Source organism: Vanessa tameamea, chromosome 9, assembly GCF_037043105.1.
Source record: "Vanessa tameamea isolate UH-Manoa-2023 chromosome 9, ilVanTame1 primary haplotype, whole genome shotgun sequence".
NCBI lineage: Eukaryota > Metazoa > Arthropoda > Insecta > Lepidoptera > Nymphalidae > Vanessa > Vanessa tameamea.
This window is the reverse complement of record NC_087317.1, coordinates 4,224,695-4,241,635: the sequence shown is the minus strand read 5'-3', so window position 1 is coordinate 4,241,635 and position 16,941 is coordinate 4,224,695.

Genomic DNA, 16,941 nt, shown 5'->3' with positions numbered 1-16,941 from the left:
ATAATACATAATTCAGATCGTGTTCTCGTGAATAAAAACATCGTGAAAAAAGACCTGTTCGTAAATAAGCACTTAATATTCTCGTTAATTCTAAAAAAATATGATTATTATCTGGAAAATTTTAAAAATTAAAAAGTTTCAAGAAGTTTCAGAATTCAATACGAGAATTTAAAAGGAAAGGGCCATCAAAAGTCGATGGGGTTTTAATTGCTTTTCTTATTTTTGATGACATAATCAAAAGACCAATTTATTCGACTATATATTAAAAAAAAAACAATGGAACAAATAATTATATAGTTTATATGTACTATATCAATAATTGGCTTGAATAAATAATAAGTGTTGATTAGATTCCTCTATAGTCTATAAATTCCTACTAGACACCAGCTCATAAATAATAATAAAGAAATCTAAATTGATTAAAAAATATATGTACTGATTGAAATATCTATCGTTAACGTAAGCATAATTGTAGCATTAGAGTTTTGTCCACTTTTGCTGATAAGGAGAGGAGTATGGTTAAAAATTACTAAAATTTTGACCATCCTTTAACATTCACGCTTACATATTGAATGGCCTCAGATGCGAAATTGGAAAATATCATCATCTCAGCCGGAAGACGTCTACCCTTGGACATAGGCTACCCTCAAAGATCTTCACAAAAACGGTATTGCGTTACTCGCATTCAGTGGCCTCTCGCGAACGTCACCAGATCAATCCAGCTTGTAACGTAGGCCACGCTGCGTTTTCTCGTTCTGCGTTTGCCCCGCCTGCTGCCACTTCAGTTCTATACTTCAATGAAAAAAAAAAAAGGAAAAATTACTGTCTGTTTGTATTAAAATTGAAACTATTGATAGTACCGTGACTGCAGAAATGGTATTTTTGATTTTAAGCCTACGTACGTATAAAAATGTATACGTAAATCAAATACAGTCAAGCCTGCATAAAATCAATACCAATCTAAAGGAACCCGCGCTTCATTAACCAACTTTCCTAATTTCCCTCGGAGTTGTCAAGCTAACTCTAATCCCTATGCACCTATTAAGTTAATCCGACTTGTCACGTGTCTGTATAGCCTTATGCTTAATTAGACTCGTTCAACTCTAACCAAAGGGAACTTTTATACAAAGATTAACCCGTACTGACTAGTATATTAGTATTATATTTTTGTAGGTCTCCAAGTTTTAAGAACCCAATAGTACAATTATGTTTATTGTTTATCGACATATACTCTCCATATTTGTGTATGCATGTTAGTATGTACGTTTGTTTTTAAGTCATATGTGGCAATGAGCAGGAGACTCATCTGATGGAAAGTGACTACCACCGCATGGACATCTGCAACACCTGGGGGCTTGCAGGTGCGATGCCTTTCAGGAAGGAGTACGATCGTTTCTTGAAGGTACCCAAGTCGTATCGGTTCGTTTTGTCTCAAATTTCTTTCGTATTAATATAAATTATTTTATATTATATTTTATTAACATAGGCAAATATTCAGTTCCGTTTGCTAGATAAAAAGGCGTGAATTTGGTATTCATAATATTTTTATTCTGGTTGAATAATAATGAATATAATTGTAATCTGATCATGAGTTTATTTTCGGTAGAATCTGAATACCAAACCAGTTACTTAAAATTTAAATTAATCTACCGAAATTATATTGAAAGGTGCTTCATTTAACTTTGTGTTTTCAAAGTGCGACTGACTTATGACGTACAGGCACTTGATTGGTTATTACAAAAGTATTGCTCATAATAATTTGCACTTGAAGGCTGAACATATTGTAACAAGTTGATTAAAACGTGCGATGAACCTGCGTTCATCGCACGTTTGTGGCGTAGCGAACCCTTCTGAAAATTAAATTAATAAGTAATACATACATAGGGAGATATATATTTCGAGTTGATATAATACGTTAATCTTTACCGAGGGTTGCTGGTTCGTTTGCGAGTTAATCTTTTGCGAATATAATGAAATGTAATCAAAAATATTGAGATGTTACATTGATGAGAATAAATACAATGTTAACTCATTCTATAAAAAATAACTTTGAAAGTCCGTAGCAGTGACAGAAAAGTGATACTTGGTGGTGGGGTTTTGTACAAGGCCATCTAGGTAAGTACCACCCACTCATCATATACTACCAAGTAAAAATACTCAGTATCGTTGTGTCTCGGTTTGTAAGGTAACATCTTAGTTGGTGGCGCATTGGATATATAAGGAATGGTTAATTTCTTATGGCGGCAATTTCACCACATACCATCGGGTCTCCCATTTGGACATCCGTCTACCGATGATATAAAAAGATAAAATGTAAAATTGACGCTACCAGTAAAGAATAGTAATGGTTGGAACGACTATTTCATTGTAAAAATACCCTTTCCAGAAGATATCGACCATCTATAACATTTTTCTATTGGTTATGAGGTTATACAACTATATACATATGTGAAAACTTTTAACTTCGATGGCTCAATGGAAGGACAGTGTGAATTTTAACAAATTCTAGAAATTTATTTCAGTTTTACAACACGTCTTAAGAATAACATCACATCTTTGTGTAAGTTGTTATATATTTTTCTTTGATAAAAAGACAGACAGATTAATGGGATACTTCGTCGTACAGTCGTTTAGCTTCGCCAATACATTGGCGCTAACAAATATAAGCCAATTCTTACACTATCGATCTACTACCAACCAGGGTATGTGAAAGCTTATGGCAATAAACTTGCCTTTCAGGAATGCGAGGTGTCGAAGTCAAACATCTGGAACACAGGCACTGTTATACGCCTTAGCCAATCACGCTTGCAGAAATCCTTAACACCCGCAACGGTATATACCCACATTTGGTTAGCATACACGAACTCATCCATGTCGATCTTCAAGTAAGCAAAATTCAAATTAGTTGACGATTTTTGAAGGAAAGATATTGTGAGAGAATGAAATTAGATTAATTGTTCTTGTCTTCAGGCTTGTTGCTTTGAAAAGAACACGTCGTTGCACGACATCGTATTGTCTCGTCGTCCTTCTAAATTTACACGTCTTAATTTTATTGAAGTTAAGTCGTCACTAGCTTCAGTCTCTTCGGTTTCTAGATTTTGTACCTTACTGTTTTGTATTAATTTAGAATTATATTTATCTTTATGTAAGACATTCCCAACCCCATGCATGTTTTAGACGAGTTTAAGAAAATGTATTGTATTTGACTCAAGGTATGGCTAAACAATCTATTTGGTATTTATTATGTAATTTATTGGTATTAATACGTAATATGTACCTTACTGTTTTGATTTATAAGTAGAATTATTTACAGAAACTTAAAGCGTAAGGTATTGTTAATTAATTTCAATAAGATTAACGATTTACGTACACAAACAATCGGACACGCACCACTTTAGTAGCGTCTATTTTCTCACGTAGCTGGTTTGTTACGCGGATGGGTTATCCGCAACATATGCAGGTTATTACATGTCTTTCTTCATCGCCGAGCACGAGATATATTATGAACATAGCACATCAAAAACTCAGTAGGGTCAACCAGATACTGAACCGATCTACGGGTATGGTATACAACATTTTTATACGTGATTGCATACACTTTGTAATGATTATACTCAAGTCGATTAACTATTTGTAATATTTCACACTCGTGTTTTTCGGCAGATTTGAGTTTCTTATCTCCATAATATCTCTAGTAATCCATGACAGCTTAAATAAAATTACTCCGTAAAATTGCACTGTGATTAAAACTAACTGCAATTCGGTCCGGAAATCATCATCAATAAAATTGTTTTTTTTTATTGTAATAGATAAGCGGGCCGTCAAATGGCACACCTGAACCTAATTGATTACCCCCGCCTACATTTACATTGCCCACGGTTACATTGACGCTGTTAGAAATATTAATCATTACTCATTTCGCCAATGCGCCACCAACCTTGGGAACTAAGATGTTATGCCCCTTGTGCCTGTAGTTACACTGGCTCACTCACTGTTCAAACTATAACACAACAATACCAAGTAAAGCTGCTTGGTGGCAGAATATCTGATGAGATGTGGTACCTACCCAGACGGACTTGCACAAAGCCCTACCACCAAGTAGTGTGTGTTCTTGTTAATAAGTCTATCCATGTAAATCAGACTGACAGATATAATCACTATGTTGGAAGACAAAAAGGTAACGATTTGTTAAATCAATTAAATAATAAATACATTTAGATATGAAATTTTTTTGACAATTACGTTAAACTGCAGAATTTAAATAAAAAAAAAAACTGAACCAAAATACTGGTATAAGTAACGTAACATACATAATTCTTCAGTTAAAAAAAAGCCATTGTCCACAGAATCTGTGTCAAGAGTTCTACTTGCTTAATGATCGCTGGCGTTTGTTAAGACCAACACGGATGATGAAGAAATTTTTTTTTATACTTCTCTTTGTGATTTTTAAACTTAAAAAAGAAAACAAATCATTAAACGTCTATGTTACTCAGTGATGATATACAATTGTACTCCTTCTAGCTTCCAATTCCGACGTCGCAAGGATACAAAAAGGTTCTATATATAACTTTTATATTGAAGAACAAACATAAAAGTAAAATTCTTTATTTTTTCCGGCAAGAAGAGTTAAATTCTTCACATTTCTTTACTACAATATGCATTTTTTATACATGTAAACCTTTTGGATCACTCTGTTTATTTATGAAAATCGCGTTGCGTGGTTTAAGAAACGCACAGACGGTGGGAAATGACTTTGTTTTATACTATGTAAAGATTAATTTAAACACATCTGAAAATAACCTGAGGAACTCGTTTGATAATAATATAGGTAGTTATGAAATAAATACTTTTATCGTTTGAATCTACCTTTATAACAGATATGTTAAACATCATATAAATATCACACTATGTTCTCTCTTCTATGTTCTCTCTTTAAAGAGGAAGGTTGAAGTTACTCCACTAAACTGTCCCCAAAACAGGTTAGATACACACGTGGCGGATTCATGTCTTACGCAAGCAAACATAAGCATGGATTAAATGTCAGTGTAACGTAAATTTAGTTGTGTTTTCACTTTGCCCGGGTTTGAACTTAAAATCTTCCGCAAATAATCATATCTTCTAACCACTGGACCGTCAGCTTTTTAGACGTTTAAGTACGATATAACAATAGTAAAGTACACGGCTTACCAAAGTCCGTAACCTACTCAGTCATCTTTTCAATACATTCAGTATTCTGAATGAAACTTGTTGAATTCATAACGGGTATTCGAGCTACACTTCAGCCTCTCAATCTTTCGCCGACCTTCCACCGCGCTACAATATTTCACATTGATTTTTAAACATCTCGAAACCTAAAGATTTCTACTTTATTCACAAAAATCACTTGTATAGGCTTATCCAAACTTTATCATTTATTATATATTATTGTAATTGGACTAATTTTAATAATATCTAGGCTCCGAGTCCCGCTGTTTGAATTTTTTTTTTTATTAATCATTATTGAACCAATTTGTGTCAGTTTAAATTTCACGTTCAATTTTGTGTGGCAAAACGAACGAGCTCAGTGGAGCTGAGTCGAAACACGTTTTTAAATCGGAAATTACGAAAAATCAATAGAAAATTGATTAGACAAATAATGACAAAAAGGATATCTGTAACCATTTATTTTATGTACGTTCATATAAAGTGCAAAATAACTCGTAACATTTTTCCAACCATCCGTAATCATCGTGTCATTTTTTTTTTAATACAAACAAGCTTATGGTCGTCTGTCGTTACAAATGCAATGCCTGCCCTGCAATTTTAATTTGTTTGTTAATAAATAACATATATACAACTCGAGTAGTGCCTATTGGTACGAATATGGCACGATAAAATTAGAAATAAGAAATCCCTTGTGTACCAAGTATGCGTACCAAGATGTACCGACTAAATTAAACCAGATGAACTCTAAGCGAACATTTGGAATATGAAAATAAGCAAACACTTTTTTTTTATTTTATAAGAGTTAATAAAAGTTGAATTTAAAAATTGATGTTGTGTCTACGCGTGCTATCCTCACTACCTAGCCAATTATTTTTTTATGTCATAATTAACATACCAGTAGAAGGAGCAGGAGGAACAGGAGGAGCAGGAGCCTGATTGAAAGCGGCTACCATCGCCCATGGCGTCTCCAACACTAGGGGGTTTGTAGATGCGTTGCCAGCCTTGAACGTATCTGTAGGCTCTTTTATTGAGGATTCCCAAATCGTATGGGTAGAAGAAGCAGAGTGATCGAACATATCTACGCAAAGTCAGAGGATCAAGCAGGTTGGAAATGGCTTGATCGTTGATAATTCGAACCGCTTTGCATTTAATACGGTCAAATTGAAGAAGCTGGAACTGAGAGCTCCCGCTCAGAGGTGACAGCAGTTTCTATATGAGGCCGAATTTGCGCTTTGTACAGTTTTGTAAGAAATTGTACATTCGTCCGTGGCATAGCTATAGATATTATAAATAGAACTTTAAGCATTTCTCGAGATGCCAATGTCATTTAGTATATAAAAGAAAGATTTTTCTGATCATCGGTATTAATAAAACTAACTCGAAACTTACTCGCCCAAAACTTAATAGTAAACCCTCAAAAAAAAATATTGTCATCCATTAACTCCATCCTTGAAATTGACTTCTAGAATGATCATAAATCTTAATGTAGCATTGCAAAGCAACCGATCGCGACGAGTTATATCAATACTTAAAACCAATTCATCTTAAAAAAATAATGTATTACCAGCAGACAACCGAATAAGAAATATTACCACGGAACACTAAAAGCGTGTTGAAAATACTTTTTATTTAGTTTCTTTACTTCGACTTATTTTAAATTCAACTTTCTTTTAAATGCGGTATCGCCTTTTATATTAGGGGAACTAAAGCAATATTTTTAATATTGCTCCAGTTTTATATTAGGCGACATTAAATAACTTAGATTTAATTTTTTTTATTTAGTAGGCTTTAATTCGGGTTATGAAAATAAAAGATCACCTGTATTTTTTAGGTTCAATTCAACTTTTAAAAGACATGTTTAAATATTGACAATAATATTATTCAACTTAAATATGTAGGTACTACGAAACTGTCTGAAGTCAAATGTAAGACCAAATAATTTACTATGTTTGTTTCTCTAAGCAATAAATACAATACTTTTTAATCATAGTATATATTTTTATGTGTATGAGAAACAGCTTATCACAGCTTCCAGCTACTTCACAGTACAGCTAAATCTAAAAAAAAGTGTAATTAGACTGTCATTTGACTTAATTCCATTTTTAAATAACGTGACATTTTTAGGATTTGAGCAATTCAATTATATCGTTTATGTCTATTAGTTAATCTTCCTTACATTAATCTCATTGAATACAACAACATGTTAATATAATTATATAGAGATCAGTATTTTTCTTTACATAATATTTTAATACATCTATGTAAGAAAAAATGGCCTTTACACGACATGAGTACCATGTATCAATAATTATATAAAAGTAAAGTAAAGTAACAGCCTGTATATGTTCCACAGCTGGGCTCAGGCTTAAGAGGAGAAGGAAGAACACATGTGGCTAAATTTCATTGAAATTAGATACATCAAGATTCCTTAATCCTCCATCCCCACCGATCACGAGATGAATTATAAACACAAATTAAGCACATAAAAATTCAGAGACACTTACCTGGATTTGAACCCGCAATTATCGCTTAAGATGCACGTGTCAGATTAAGTAAGAAATTATTAAATAATTAAATGATTAAAAAAACGCTTACATTATTTATTGAATGTTTTAATAAATTAAATTTAAGTTATTTTTGAATTATGTTGATAACATTGATATTAATTAAGAGGGTACTTTGAATTTTCTGTTCAGTATTGTGAGTCACGTGATTTGTAGTGAGGCCTATATAAGTGATGGAAGCTCGGTACAGAACATTTTTACTTTTCACTTTGATCCTGGACCAGCAAAGTGCTAACATTATAAGGTACGATATAATTTTGTGATATGATATAATTGTTATTGCTTGTTAAATTATTGATGAATATATGAATTGTGTTTTTGCAATTATCAATATACAAAGTTAATATTAAGGTAATTGGTTTTAACGTAAACATTAAGAGGACAGTCCTTGCGGAACGCCTAAATAGCGCTTACTGTTTTCGAAATATCTTAAAACTGGAGCATTGATTATGGATGAAAAAAAACATTCAGTATCTTAATAGATAGATCTCAAGTTTCACCGCATGATATTTATAAAATTTGTATAAATAACTCAGTAAATTCATCGTCAACATCACTCCAAACACTGAAATCGACCTTTTCTATTAACGTTTTTTAAGCTATTTAGCTGCTAGTTTATACATGTATTTTTGGTTAAATGGGGACACAAAAGTGTAAATAATAAGTTCACCGTGTTAAATTTCTATTATATCACATAATATTATAGTAATTTTTATTTAAATATTGCTTACTTTTTGGCATTCGTCGTCCATACTTTTTAGTATGGAGAAAATCATTTGACGGTTTTGACTTATTATTCGACATCGCTGTCAATAAATTTTCAGTCCCTCCCCAGATCTCAAGGTGGGAGCACGTCAGTTTTTATTTCGAGCCGAGTCTTATAATTTCGCGAATCGTCTACGCACACATAGACAAGTTAGCATAAGGGTGGGGCGCGAGTGTCGTGGGATGCAATTGTTAATTTTTACTTTTCAAGATTTATCGACTATTAGTCAAGTCACATATTATTAAGTTAGTTCTTTGATAAATAAATATTTTTGTAATAATTAATAAAAATTGAACGATTTTAATTGGCTTTTTAATTACCCTATATGAATCTACCCCATGGCGTACGAATTTACCGCATTTACTGTACGAACGTACCCCTACCATACCAATACGTGGGGTACATTCGTACAATTATTTTCTGTAGAAAAAAGCCTATAACCCTTTAACCTTTTGTCATAAGAATTTTGGACTTTTTTGTAACAAACTATAATATATTTGTTACACTTAAGCACATAAACTAGGTAAATACGACAATTAATCACATCTTAAAAAAATAAAATCTGAAAAGTGTACGAAGGGTAACTATTTTCCCCTAATGTCGAATTAAAAGTACAAAATTATAAGGATGAACATAGTGAATACCCGAATGAACCTGAATGTAATGTAATTTTTGCACTATCCTGCTTATTTTTTTCTCTTAATACGAAATTTAAAACAAACGCCAACTCATACCCAAACTCATGTCGTTTAGTTCGTCTGCTTAATTCCTAATTATTTAAATGCTTAATTAAAATAGTGCATAGTGCTAAGCAAAAACGGTTGATATACATTCCATTTTGTACTGATGCTATACTTAGTTAGTACCTTTCATGACCAGATACCGTCAGCGGGCCGCCCCCCTGATTTTTGTGTAATATAAAATAATTTTAATTGACTTGTTTAACCAAGAAGATTTATGTCTTTAGTTAATTAAAAAAAAACTGATTAATATTTACCTCCATTATTTTTATTTATAAAATTTAAGTAAGTGATTATTTAATGTGTCTTAACGCCCTAATTCGTTATACCTACCAACCTTAAAATATCCAGAAAATAATTATTTAGTTAGAGGAGAGCAGTAGAATCAATAAAAATCATAATGTATATGAGGCATCTTAATGCACTCTGACCGCACCCTATGCTAACAAATAATTTATAATTGTGTTTGCGAGTGACATCCTTATAGCTAATACATTACTCATAAATAAATGTATTTTTATAAATCCTACGTTATGAACGCGCAATGAAAATTTAATTTATTCGTTACAACGAAAACAAGCAACTAATTGTCTAGGGGGTGCGTACGATACACTGCACAATGCAAGTGTATTATTGGAAAGTACCTATGTGTGTGTTCTAAAATAAATTCCCACGCTGACAAACTATGCTCTTAATTGATACAATATTACGATAACTACAGCTATTATAATCCATACTTCCATACTAATATTATAAATGCGAAAGTAACTCTGTCTGTCTGTCTGTCTGTCTCGCTTTCACACTGTACACAAAATACACTTGACTTATGGTTACAGTAATAATTCGTTTGATATATATATATTACAAGCACAACAACTCACTTGGTTGTACTAAGGAATTCCTTTTGCACAAATAAAAGCCATATAATACCCGACTGAATAAAACCTCTAGAAAGTATATCAATCGCCCATTTTTTGAGACCAGTCCAATGAATACAAAAACAAAACATCAGCTGTAGGTTGGGGAGCAGTTGTGTCCTCAATCCACGACGATACCGCAGCATTAGCTTGGATTTGATAAAATATAATTGAAATCATAATATAATACAATTTTTAATCGATGAGATTAGTAGAATTGTTATCAACACTTAGAAAAGATCTAACGATCTTCAAACAGCTGAATAGCTGAGAACATTCTCAATCGAGTCACCTTCGAAACAAAAAACGAACTAAATCAAAATCGATTCATCCATTTAAGAACTACGTTACACAAACAGACATGTACACACTCGTTACTCCTTATAACTTATAACTATTTGCGGTGGGACTAAAATTTGGCAAACTAAATACACCGACTTTAAATATAGTAGAATACGCACTGCATAAAATATAATATAGACTTATTATTCCTTTTAATTTTCTAAAAACATTATTGCTATGACAATAATACAGTATTTTATTAAATAAACAACCTCAAAATAGTGTAGGCATTACAGATTTAAAGGAAATTTCTTGCTAAACTTTACCAGAAGTAAAATGAAAAGTCTTGAAGTTTCTTGTTTCGCTCTTGACCTGTTTGCCTTTAAAAGCTAAGACGGTTTGCTCCCTGTAATTGTTTGTTTTTGCGTTTTATTAAAATCTTATAGTTACTTTTTAAAAAGTTTTCATATTTTCTTTACAAAATTAACTATTTTAGAATGTGTATATTCTTAATTAAGATAAAGCTTTAAACATTGATATCGGCTGCGTAATAAACTTTTTTTGATAGACTTTTTTTTTTATCTGTGAACGTTCACTTCGAAGGTCAATGTAGGCTTGCCCTGGAATATCTCACCCCAACAAGGAGGAGTGTTAATTATAAACGCAATATATATTTACCAAGGGTGAGTTCATAATGCTGTAAAGTTGTACTTTGTTTTAGTCGTAGAAATAAAATAGGACGAAACTATATAACTATACTAGCCGTTGCCCGCGGCTTTGCTCGCGTGGAAATTGATTATATTACAGAATAATTTAAAATATGACATTAATTTAAGACCTCATTTATGGTTTGACTTTCGTGGGCTAGATACACCAGACTGCTTATAGAGCTCACTCTCGAACAGGCTATTTAGAGATGTCTATACGAAAAACAGTCTTCTCTTATATCTATTCCGGCCATTTTAGAAATTTGACCTTGTAATTTATTAATTGTCATGGTGAAGCATACTTTAAGCGCGAAGTGTACTCACTTGAAATTAAAGGGGTGTTCTGATGGTATCAAAGATATTCGTGGAATATACACTATTTCTCCTTTAGTAGAGTGATAACTGTAACCTGTGACATTACGATAGAGAACCCTTAATATTAGACTGGAGCCGTGGCATAATTTTTGAGGTCTTAAATTCCTCAGTAACATTATTGGCGCGCCAATCTCCTAACATAAAAAATGACGGGCTTCAAGACTAACCTATATACGAAATTTCAACCCCTGTTTCAACCCTTAGAGGTAGAATATCCAGAAACGCTTAAATACATATCTATGATTTTCTAATCAGTATCCCAAAAATAATGTTTCATATTTATAACTTCAAAAATGGCGGACTTCCAGACTCACCTATATACGAAATGGCTACCCCTAATCCACCCCTTAGGGCTAGAATATCCAGAAACGCTTAAATACGTATCTACTCATTCTTAATCAGCATCTCAAAAATGAAGGTTCATGTTTCTAACTTAAAAAATGACGGACTTTCATACAAATGTTCAACCTCTATTTCACACCCTTAGGGTTGAATTTCCAAAATTCCTTTCTTAGTGGGTCAATAAAACGATCTTACTCACCAAATTTCAAGGCCCTAAGTGTTATAGTTTACGCTCGGCGATGATGAATCAGTCGGTCAGGATTTGTTATTTTATATATATATAGATAATTAATATACCGAAACCAACTTCGTTTCAACTGGAAGTAGAAACGAAGTTGGTTTCGCTATATTATATTAGGTACTAAATAAAAGTCAATTAAATAATCTCGTTATATATTATGTATAAGAGCCGAGATGGCCCAGTGCTTAGAACGCGTGCATCTTAACCGATGACTTCGGGTTCAAAGACAGGCAAGTACCCCTGAATTTTCAAGTGCTTTATTTGTATTTATGATTCATCTCGTGCTCGGCGGTGAAGGAAAACATCGTGAGGAAACCTGCATGTGTCTAATTTCAACGAAATTCTGCCACATGTGTACTCCACCAACCCGCATTGGAGCAGCGTGGTGGAATATGCTCCAAACATTCTCCTTAAAGGGAGAGTAGGCCTTACCCCAGCAGTGGGAAATTTACAGGCTGTTAATGTAATGTAATGTAAAATATGATGTATTAAATGACAAGCACTGTGAAAAAAATTAACAACGTTTGAGATAAATTCAAGTAATTTAATTTAATAAAAACGTATAATAAGAAACAGAGACAAAGAGTAAGAAAGAAAGAGAGGGAAAGAAGGTTGTATAATGCTTTTTCTTACGTGACGATTTCTACCAGTTCACTCTACTGTAAGCTGTGTGAAAGGGCTTCGTTATAATTTTAATATTTCTAATATCAATCTTGTTTTTTTTATTGGGTTTTTTCGGTCAAGCTTATGTACATATGGTACTAGCTAATATAGAAATATAGAGGTTAAGGATTAATTCCGATTAAGTGATTTTCGACACACTCAATGTAATTATAATTGAACCACAGATAATATTACTAATTAATTAATAATGAAACATAACCACTGCCTATCACGGTATCAATGGCATAGATACAGTGGATTACTGTTCCCGACATGGATAAATCTCGTTGTGATTTGCACATAAAATAGTACATCTAAAAGCAGCTGTATTATTTTCTATTTCCTCCTTAAGTACTTCCCCGTTTATTTTTTTGTGAATTTAATATGATTACGTTTTGTTACATTTAAAAACCATTTTGATTTTTATTTTGCACCACTCTGCTAGACTATCTAAATCAGTTTGAAACAAAATAGAGTCAGAGGTATCCTTAATCCTAGTCGTAGCTTTTAAATCATCTGCGAATAGATATATTTGTGAGTTTTAAGCATTCGCAATATCGTTAATAAAAATTGTAAACAATTGTGGTCCTAGGTACGAACCCTGTGCAATACATTGCAGAAGATATAAGCGATAAGTGAATCATATTCTAAAAACGAAACATGTACTGAAAAAAAAACAACTTTAGTACTCCTTTCAAAAAGATTTCGTGAAATGAAGCACTACAAATGTGCTCGCCCTGAATTTTCAATAGAAAAGTTAATACTTCAAAGAACATCATTCGGCAAATTCGTCCTTTGCGATAGTAATCTTCAGTCCGGTCTCTGAAGACGCGACTTATCCTTTATTTGAACTTCTTAGACGTAGGGTTGTAATGAAAAAGTTTTAAATAACTTTTCTTTATGTCCCATCTTGAATTCGTGGGCTTATTTCAAACTGAAACAAACATAAATAAAACGTAATGTTTTTTTCACAGTTCTCTTGTGTTTTATTTGTTTATAAAGTAAACGTTCTCGCTTTTACTTTCGGTGGGTAATGACCTACGAAAACTATTTACGAAAACTAAAAATTAGTAAGAGTCCAAAAAAATTAAAATTAAACTAAACCCTCGTATTATCTTCAGTATAATATTCTTCAAATTTGTTTTAAATAATCTGTACATACATAAAATAAATTAAAATCAAACTTATCATTATTCAAGTAGACCAATAAAAGCACTTTTGAATCGTCATGTTATTCATCTCCTATTACTCCTTATCTCCTATTACTCCTTATCTCTTATTACTCCTTATCTCCTATTACTCCTTATCTCCTATTACTCCTTATCTCCTATTACTGCTTATCTCCTATTACTCATCGCTGCATCAACTGGTAATTTTTTTCACAGAGAATCGGAATTACGATTCAACAGGAAAATTCTGCTAGCATTCTTGCCACCGTACAGTAACTTTTTTTTTGTATATAGTTCAAGCCTTAATGCTTATAATTCTTATATATAATTAGCTGCGCCCGCGACTTTGTGTGCGTTTGAATTCAACAAATTGAAAAACTACACAACTGTTGTAGCCTTATTACATCAGCTTCTTCCAATGAAAGTTCCATCGAAATCGGTCCAATCGTTTCAGGAATTAGCCGGAAACATACAGACAAAAATTGTAAAAAAATAATATTTTGGTATATTATGTTCCTTGTATACATACATATGCATTTAGTAAAAAGTGGCTATTTTAATATTACAAACAGACACTCCAATTTTATTATATGTATAGATAAGATATAGGCATATAAATTCTGCCTAACAATTGTTATTTTGATTGCTAGCGAAAACTGATTTTTTAATACATTATGTTTAAGCCAGCTTAGCTAGAACAAAAGATAATCGATGTATACCTGCGAGTACTTTCCAATAAAAAAAACCCATCGTGCTTACTTTTTGGTATAAAAAAGAGCATGGTTTTTCGAAAAAATTAATGCACTAACTATTTTTATCTCTATAATAATGAACAACTTGATAATGAACATTATAGTAAAAAAAATATGTTATGTATGTTACCGAATTTAAGCTAAAATCGAAGTTCATTCCTTTTCCACATTATGTCTTAAATTGAATTTAATCTCATATAAATTTCTCTATTCATCCTTTGTGAATAAACATCGTCTATGGTTTATCTGTGATGCTTAAAAAATTGGAAAGTTTATTTTATCCTTTTTATTGTGGTATCTGTGGTAAATGTTAGTAAATATATTATCTAATGTGGATGAAACTAGAAGGCTATATTTAGGCGTTTAATATAATTAAGTTATATTAATATCTGTAACTATAATTACCTACTTACTTTTGTTTTCTTTAAATTATTTAAAATGTGTGGATATAATATACGTTTGTAATTTTTTGAGCGTAGACAAATAACAATCAGAGTTAATTATCGAAATCAATCCGATTCGGTATTAAACGTCTTCTATCCCATCCAATTTTAATTGATATACAATATATCCATATTAAAATTTATTTTATAAAATGTCCATAATAATACGTCCAAAATAAATACGGGTGGTATTCACGAGGCTCATTTATAGCTAATAAAATGTAGTAAAGTTAAACTACTTTGTAAAATCGGAAACTATATCGAGCGTAGTATTTATTCCTAGTAGGCCTATTTCCATATCGGTTTTCGAGTAAAATACATATTTTTTCAATAATTATTGCTCCACGACGTGGATGCTTGATGCTTGGAAAAAAACAGATTGTTATTGATTGGTGAATTTTGCATTTTTTTTGAATTTTGAATTTTTAGTTTAATGAAATGTAGTACTTGGTCGCTTTTCAAAAAGGAGCGTTCTACAGGGATAATTTATTTAGGTTCATTTATTTACTTAGGTTTTATTTATTTTTCGTATACATAAATGACTTACCTATTTAACCTAAATGTATTTGGGATAGTATTACATTATATACCAGTGTTACTTCGTTGTTTTTTATATAAGCAGAAATAAAATTTATTTAGTCTTCATAATAAAATGTTGGTTAACAAAAAACAATTTTGTTTTAAACCCTTGTATAACAAAACAATCATAGTTATTAAAACTATCTGTTGTATCTTCTTTACAAATATTTAACTAAGATACAAGTCAAGTCAATTGTCACAACTAACAAACTACAATAGTTTTAGTTTAGTTAGTACAAGATTAATAAATTACGACACATTTGGTTTCCAATGATCCTAAAATAGTGAATTATTTAACACTGTATACATATACATACTAAGGTACGTATTAGATACAGGTAACTTATTTATTTATTTATGCTTTATTGCACCAACACTTAATACTACATTATACCTAAGGATTAACATTTAAAAGTTGCCTCATCGCTAAAACAACGATCTCTTCCAGACAACCTTTGGGCAGAGGAGTGATTTTAAAACAAATTTGGGAAGGGGTACAATAATTTTGATAAATTATATACTATATATAAAATATAATAATACACATATAACTATAAATATAAATAAATAAATAAATACATATATATAATATAATACAAAAATGTAATAAGCTAAAATAAATAAAAAGACAAAGAAATAACGACAACAATTGCTTATGGATATTAAAGGGACAAATAAGTCTTTAATCATTCTTTTAAAAATAGATAAAGATTGAGCGCGCCTTATAGCTAAAGGTAATGTATTCCAAAGTCGAGAAGCTTCAACAGTAAAGGATTTAGAATAGTAAGAAGAAGAGTGGGGAGGAACGTAACTTATTTATTACCTATAATTGTGGGATGATGCGACTATTTTTTTTTTTTTGTTTTACAATAGGCTGTCCGACTGGCAAATGATTAGTGGTCACCATTTATTCGATCAGTGTAAAAAAGAACGTTATATCTTTATGTATACAAGAAAAAATTACTTGAGAATGTTTTTTTTTTACAAACACCATATTTAAAAAGCGTATTTAAAAACGAACACTACAAATATTTTAAACTTAGAATACTATGTGTCTTCATTCGTTAATCGCATCATTAGAAGAAAAGAACCGCATACTTCACATGAACTTGCCATGTCATGGCCAGTTTTTCTTCCCATATTTTTCTCATAAGCAGTATAACAACAGGCACAAGGTACTTCACATTATATTTCTC